The sequence below is a fragment of the Pinus tabuliformis genome, chromosome 7 (assembly GCF_031772625.1).
Source record: "Pinus tabuliformis cultivar Carrire ecotype Pingquan chromosome 7, CPIR1, whole genome shotgun sequence".
In the NCBI taxonomy this organism is placed as follows: domain Eukaryota; kingdom Viridiplantae; phylum Streptophyta; class Pinopsida; order Pinales; family Pinaceae; genus Pinus; species Pinus tabuliformis.
Genome location: NC_142293.1, coordinates 1,687,166,674 through 1,687,174,396, shown reverse-complemented (window position 1 = coordinate 1,687,174,396; position 7,723 = coordinate 1,687,166,674).

Genomic DNA, 7,723 nt, shown 5'->3' with positions numbered 1-7,723 from the left:
GTGATGCAACCACAGGTGGAGATGCGAGGAAACAACCTGGAGACGATGGGAAGGGCTGTGATGCTTCTACAAGGGAACCTGACTTGGGGATAGAACAAGTGAAAGGGACGTCTAAAGAGGCTCAAAATAGCTTCACGGAAGTCTCTATTCCAGGTAATAGGGATCCAATTGAGCCAGGAATGGATCCCTCTCTGCTTACCACCTTTTTAGAGACATGTATGAAGTTGCTACGCGACAATAGAGCGGTTAAAGGACTGCAAGAGTTGATCACTAGGTGCGCGGGGTTAGGGGAACCGCGCGTAGTCCGGAAACTGGGAAAACATGCCCTGCACACCGGGCGGGAGATGTGAAAGATGGCACAAATCGGTGAGTATGAGATGGACCAAGTCATTCTGGATCTAGGGTCAGATGCAAATGTGTTACCTAAGAAAACGTGGGAACGCATGGGTATGCCCACACTACAGTGGTCTCCTATTCAACTACGAATGGCCAACCAGCCAAAGATCTTACCGATGGGACGACTGCAAGGGGTGACAATGGACCTTGAAGGAGTAAGTACGCAGAACGACTTTGAGGTAATGGAAATTGTTGATGATAGTAATCCATACCCTGCATTGCTAGGGATAGATTGGACCACAAACATGAATGGGGTCATCAACTTAAAAAGATGGAAAATGACATTCGAGAAAAATTCACTCCGTGTCATAGTTCCATTGGACCCAGCTGAAGGAGCGCGCTACACTGAACCAGTGCACGATGAGGACAGTGACGATGAACTAGACTGCATCTACCAGATAAAAGCGCAAGACTAGGATCAGGTGAATCCCTAAGCAGACAAAAGACTCTCATCGGAGTGCGATAGTTCCTGCACATCGGATTCGGATGAGGAGATTGAAAGATGGTAGAACCATTTGCATGAAGTCACAACACTCAACTGTAATATGATGATTAGATCATTGCGACGTGTAACCACTGAAGTAAGACAATGACCAGTAGATAACAACGCCACAAATGAGGAGCAGTTCGTCAACCCTGGCACTTCAATCATAGAGTAGAGGTGGCATAGTGTGCCGCATGCACCAAGGTGGTGTGCACAGAGGAAGTTGAAGAGGAAGGAGCGCGGAGGTAGAAGGTGGTTCTAGGTATGGATTGTAGGATGTGCGCGGTGACCATAGCTAGGGCAGCCACGGTGGAGCAGGGAAGCCACCCATCTACGACTGAGGGCACAGTTGTATGTTGTGCAACCATCAACCCAAGTCAATTTTCGCATCACAAGGGTACACTAGGCTGACAAGACCGTAAACAAAGTAGAAGGTGCCAAGGGAACTCTATCCATGGTCGAATGGGCCATTGCCCCTACAGTTTTATCTAAGCAAGAAGACTTGGATGAAGGGATCCGACAGTTATGGAAAGCCATTTGGCGCAGCAACATGAGACTTCGCGAGCTAGACGAAGCGGGGGCCAGGCTAAGGAGGAAAAGAGCGAGGCTAGATGAATAAATTGAAGAAATAAAATTAGGAGTCACACAAACGGGCCACGTCAAAGATACACTAAAGGGACTAGACTTGGTCGGCCCCCCTATGCTACTAGCACAAGCTATGACCCTGTTATCATGGTTGCGACTGCACCCTAGGGAAAAAGGGAGCATAGACCGCAATGCACTACCAAACTCAATAGAACGCGAAGGGTGCCCGCAGCTTGGGCTAGTAGGGAAGAGGAAGGCTCGCACGAGGGGTGCGACCACCTGACTATCTGTAGGAGGCCCAGTCTTAGTGCTCCACGTAGTTGAAAGAGGGCGCGGGACTATAAAAAAATCTGCAAGAAGGTTGCACGATTCATCCATGGCGCACAGGGCCAGTAGAAAGCATACTATGTACCCGTGTACCAGGGGTTATGCTGCTACGTGGGGTGGATGGCAAGTGACCGTTGTAGTTACTGTTCATGATAAGATGTCTCATTTAAGACATCAAGGAGCGGGCGGTGGGCAATTAAGACATAGGGGTAACCACCAAAATCGCATTAATGAGCTGCGAGGACGGAAAAAGGCCAAATTTGAATTTGAAATAGTATATAAAAAACGAATGAAGTGTCACAAAACAAAGCTTGAGCATTCGAAGAATAGAACGCCCCAGGTTCAAACCGAGAAGAGCATGATGAATAAAAAACTAATGAACGAAACTCTGTGGTTTCAGGAATTGCCGAAGGAATTGTGAGTCATTACTTAGGTCGATAGCCACCACCAAGGACATTACAGAAAATCCTCCAGGATGCGTAGCAGGACCAGTCCGGACATCCCCACAAAATCCATGATTCGGTAAATTAATGATGGAAGAAAAAGGATAAACCATTACAATTGAGAGCGATGAAGAGGTCGAGGATCCTCTGACCTATATCAAAGAAGTCGAACCCAGCGAAAAAGGGAAGAAGACCCCCAACCAGTAAGACACCCTAACTGTGTGCCTCCCAGGAAATGGAAGGCCGAGATCCCTAATGATTTGGATGCCGTGGACAACATACTCATTACCCTGTCTCTTCCAAAATGGGTTCCACTTGAAGGCACGGTGACTGGCTGCATCTCGACGATGAAATTTGAAGATTGGGACCTTGTAGATACAGAAAAATTTCCCCATTTGGCGACTAGCGAATTGATGGAGCAAAGCGTGGAAGGGACGGTTACGACACTTCAACCAAAGGAATGGCTGCGAAAGGTGGAGGAAGCCGGGTTGCTCTGTCTCCTGTCCATTCCCCACTTTCTCCGGCCCCCTATTACAATATTGGTCATCAGACAACTACTATGTCTAGTACACGATGGATACTTATGGATAGACAAACACGTCCACATCATGGCACAACTCATTCATAGGATCTCGCAGCTTCCCTGTGAAGGAAGAGACCCCATGGAAATCGTTGATAAGAGTGGCGATGTGATGATGACAGAAACCATGAAAAAGAAATACAAGCTGGAGAAAGGGCAGCAAGGATATGTTATTTACAGTATTCCAAACAAAGCGGTAGGCGTTTCTACCCAGTTGTTGGCAAGGAAAGTGATGCGAAAATGTTGTGGCAACGAAGTTCCAGTGATAGTCGTCGGCCTAGCTGAGTAATGCGCAACAGTGGAACGGTTCAATTTGGCGCAATTCGTCTGTGATGAATTCCTGACCAACTGTTAGGGAGGTCTAAGAGGAGGGCAAGACCTTCCACTATGTGTGGTTGCTATTGTCCATCGTGCTGGTTACCATTGAATTACCGGAAGACCACCAGTTTCCCTCCTTGGACCAGGATTGGCCAAAAGCCACCAAATATGCATCACTTTGGGCAACCAAGGATGTCAACAAAATATGGGACATCAAGATTTTCTGGATACTCATGGACGCGAACATCCTCTAATGGATCAACCAGCAACCCCTTTTGTCCACCGAGGTATATGACAGTGTAAATAACATAGCCAAATTTAAGGCCGATAAGCACTTTCTCTACATCCGGGTATGCAAGGACCTCGAACAGACATGGACCACACTTCCTTTCATTGCAATTGAGGAAGCTATCTATGAAGTATTGGATACGTGGCCACTAGAATAGTGTGGAACAGATGTGGTGGGGCGCGATGAGGCTGCTATCCAAAAATAGAAGGCTGAAGCTAAGTGCGCAGCACAGCAAAAGCAGGATGAACAGCACATTGCGGAAGTACGAGTGACCCGAGAGGTGGAGCAGACTTCGACAGGCAAGGCACTAGCAGGAGGGGCTACAACAACAAAGGATGGAAGCAGTCCGAAAGGGGCTACAACAACAAATGGAGGGAACAACACTAACCACCATGGGGTCGCCCTTAAAACAGCTAGGGCTGATAGAACGAACGAAGCAGCGAAAGAAGGCCAAGGCATCTAAATGGGATGGGGAACTTATTACATTGACCAAGGGCTACCTCAGTGACATAGGGGATACCATTCGTGAAGTCACCTGGAGGCGCTTGACGAAGCCATGTTGGAGCAACAGACTGTGTTGGGGGCGCTCCGCGTGCAACTGCAAGAACTCTGGATGTGGGTCTTGCAACCAGGCACCATTGCTACCTATGGAGCTCCGAGTCTGTCAACCACTAAGCAGTTGCTACAGGCCAAATTGGCTAACACTGTTCTACTCCAGTAGGAGAATTGACAATAGAAAATGCAGAAGATAGAGTTGTGGTGGTCCGGCTTGAGGGACTTCGATTAAATTTGGCTGTCCTCCCTCGCGAAAGCTTGTACTAGCTCCAGGAAAGCGCAACGAGGGAGCTCCACACTAGGGAAGGATGTGTGGTACAGGTACTCAGTGAGCAGCGCATTAATATAGAACAATTGAACCTCCAACGAGACAAAGTCGTAACACAAAATCAATAATTGGAACAAGTTGTTGGAGAAGCACGTGCTCGTGCCCCTGAGCTGGAAATTGCAGTCGAGTTCCCTGTCGGCATACAAATCCACAAGTTGGCTAGTGGGTTTCATGAAGCAAAGGAAGAAGCCGCAAGGGTTCAGTTGGCCCTCAACTTATAGATTGCAGAGCTGAAACTGCAAGTACAACCTTCGACACCACTAGAGGTCACCAAGCAGCGTAGAGGCATCATTCAATCCGGGCGGGAAACGATCACACGTGCCATGAAGGAGTGCGCCAACTTGTTGGATCAGTCGCTTATTACGCTCACTTCACTCCAGGAAGATCCAACCTTACAACGATTGGAAACAGAGGCAAGGGAGCTCCAACAAGCCTATGATAATGTTAGAGGGACTACATAGATGGTTGCTATTACGCAGCGCTTGGCCAAGATGAGGGAGGCCCAGGCCCTGAAGATACAAGCTGACGCTGCCTGATAGAAGGAAGTAGTGATTAAAGAACGTCTCCAGCCATGGCTTGATGAGGCATTTGTGGTTTCCAACACCATTGAGTGCAAGGTCGCACACATGCAAGTAGAATATGCACCCGGCAAAGTAGCTGAAACAGATACTGATGTGTTGGTGGCTCACGTAGAACAGGTACAGAGGATGGCGGAAGAGTTTGTTGCAAGTATAAGAAAAGCACGGAAGTTGTTGACCGACCTCCGCGCGAAGATTTTCGCACCAACTAAGTGACTCGGGACGAGTCATGAAGATTGTGTTGGGGGCCTATTGGGTGGCGAAGGCCCCGCGTAATGGTTTTAGGGCTCAAATCGCGCAATTTTTGGGTAAAAGTATGGTGAAGACTCTGCGAGATGCGCGGAGCATGAAGTGTAATGAGTCAATTCAAAGGGTTGTCCACCCAAAAATAATGTAAAATGAGTCAGCTTGCCCATGGTCCGCAGACCATGGAAATGTATAAATAGAGCAAGGCTCTATGGTTACAAGTCAGTTTTTTAAGTAAGTTTTTTTGATCTAGAATGTAAGGGGTTTATGAAGAAAGAAGTCTGGGAGCATGTGTGAGTCAAAGTCAAGGGTGTTGGTAGATAGATAGCGGCTCTGCAGCTGTGTGCGCAGAGGCTGGGTAGAGTTCGCAGCCGTGTGCGCGGACTCATTCAGCTGAGTGCGCAGGGTGGATCTGGTTGTACTGAGGAGAAGATCAATAAAGATAAGAATTTCTAAATCACTGTGTGTTTTCTTGAGGATCTGTTTAGTGCTTATGTTTTGAATTTATGCATTATCTATTATAATTATGCGCACGGGGTTTTAAGTTTAAATGTTTTCTTAAAGACTATAATAAAAAGCTCAGATCTGTAATAATATTATTAATAACAAAGTGCATCTGCGCGAATCTACGCGAAAGCACGATAGCAATACAGAGGGGCACAAGGCCGCATATGGATCACGAACCCTCTAGACCACATCTAGAGACATCCCAAGGGTGCAAAAACCTAGTTCCAACACCCTCCCATAGTACCTCAGGTGAGACCTCAGTTCGCGCTCCGCAGATTGTTGCTGAAACGGCTGGTAGTGTGAGATTTGTTCGGCTAATACACTTCTAAAACCTGGTTTAGGCCCCTATAAGCCAAAAAATGTCAGCTTGCTAGACCTACCCATGGTCCACGGACCATGGGATTGTATAAATAGAGTGAGGCTCTAAGTGTGAAAACATCAATGGAAGAAATAAAGTAGAATCATGATGAGTTTAAGAGATTGAGTTGAAGTGTAAAGTGTGTTTTTGGGTCGTAGAGTAAGAGAAGGCTCTGCAGCTGAGTGCGCAGAGGCCTAATAGTCCGCAACTGAGTGCACGACTCCTGTAGCTGAGTTCACAAGGCAGGTCAAGTTTGTAACCGCGAGAAGAATTAATAAAGAGGAGTTTTACAATATTTCTGTGTATCTTTTCTTGTTTTATGTATTATTGGGTATAAATTGCAAGTGTAGTGTTTATTTGTTGTGCAAACTCATATGAATGTGCTATATAAATAAATATAACATGAGGCATCCAATTACGCGAAGATAACTAACTGGTGTAGGAAGATAAGTAAATAGTGAAGAGCGTTTCTCCAGCAACGCAGAGGCCCCACAACCCCTGCTTAGGGCTGCGTGAAGGTAAGTATATCAAGGCACGAGGGACAGGGAAGTGCATGAAGGGATTAACAATTAAACCCACTCAAACCTCTCAGACATCTCAAGGTTGTAGAAACCTGGTTCCAACACCCCCCAATACTACTTCGAGTGAGACCTCAGTCTGTGCTTCACGGACTGTTGCCGAAAGGGCCAATAGTACATGGATTTGTTTGGACATTTAGCTCTGAAGCTGGGTTAGGCCCCAACAAGCCAACAAATAGTTTCGTTGTCGGGACTGGATATGCATAGAGATGTCTAATGTCGTATCTATAGGTTTTAACCCTGTACAGAAATTACCTACATACGAATTCTAAAACACAAAAAATAAACAATGCAAGAGCATAACACATAAAACACATACACAAAAATTTTCCCCTGGATCCCAAAACCAAGACTATCAACTTGATTTTACAATACATATTTATGCATGCTGAAGCATCCAATACCATGGAACGAAAACCATCGTGTCCAAAACCATGGACCGAAAACCATCGCGTCTAAAACAATGTGCGAAAATCATGCACAAAACCATAGGTAGGTCTGCGAAACCTAATTATAGTCCAAAAAACAAAATTTTCCAAGGCACTACCCTGTACCCCATAGAGGGGGGTTACCTACACCCCTAAACCCCTTGTGACACCCTCACTATGCAATCGGTGCTACGAAGGGAGTGCTCCGCGGCCCCCCCCCCCCCAACCCCCGGTTAACTATGTGGTCTAGTCGTGGAAAGAATATAACACAACCCAACAGTATCACTAGAATCCAACTAAGAAAGGAATTGAGGATTGGTTGGATAGGAAGATTCATGAGTTCGCGGCGCAGGAGAATAGGAATCCGTGAATATCAAAAGAAGAGTGGTTAGACTACTACTTATACACAGATATCCATGAAATTTTCTTCGCATCCTTCCCTACTGAACTATATGAGTGGATCGCGAAGCTGGCAGATAGCCAAGGAAGTTGCAAGCTCGATAGATCTATTGTGTTGACTCCATAATTGGTGCACAAATTGGAAGCATTGAAGGATAAGATTGCACACGCTGTTGATCACTAGCTCAATCAAATTATAGGAGGATTCATCACTGAGTTTGCGGGAGATACTTTAGTTAGCTATAGTGAGGCAGAGCGACGCTTCCTCAAAGGACCGCGAGGTAAGTACGTTAAGTCTTTGAACACTTGGATTAAAATGCTACT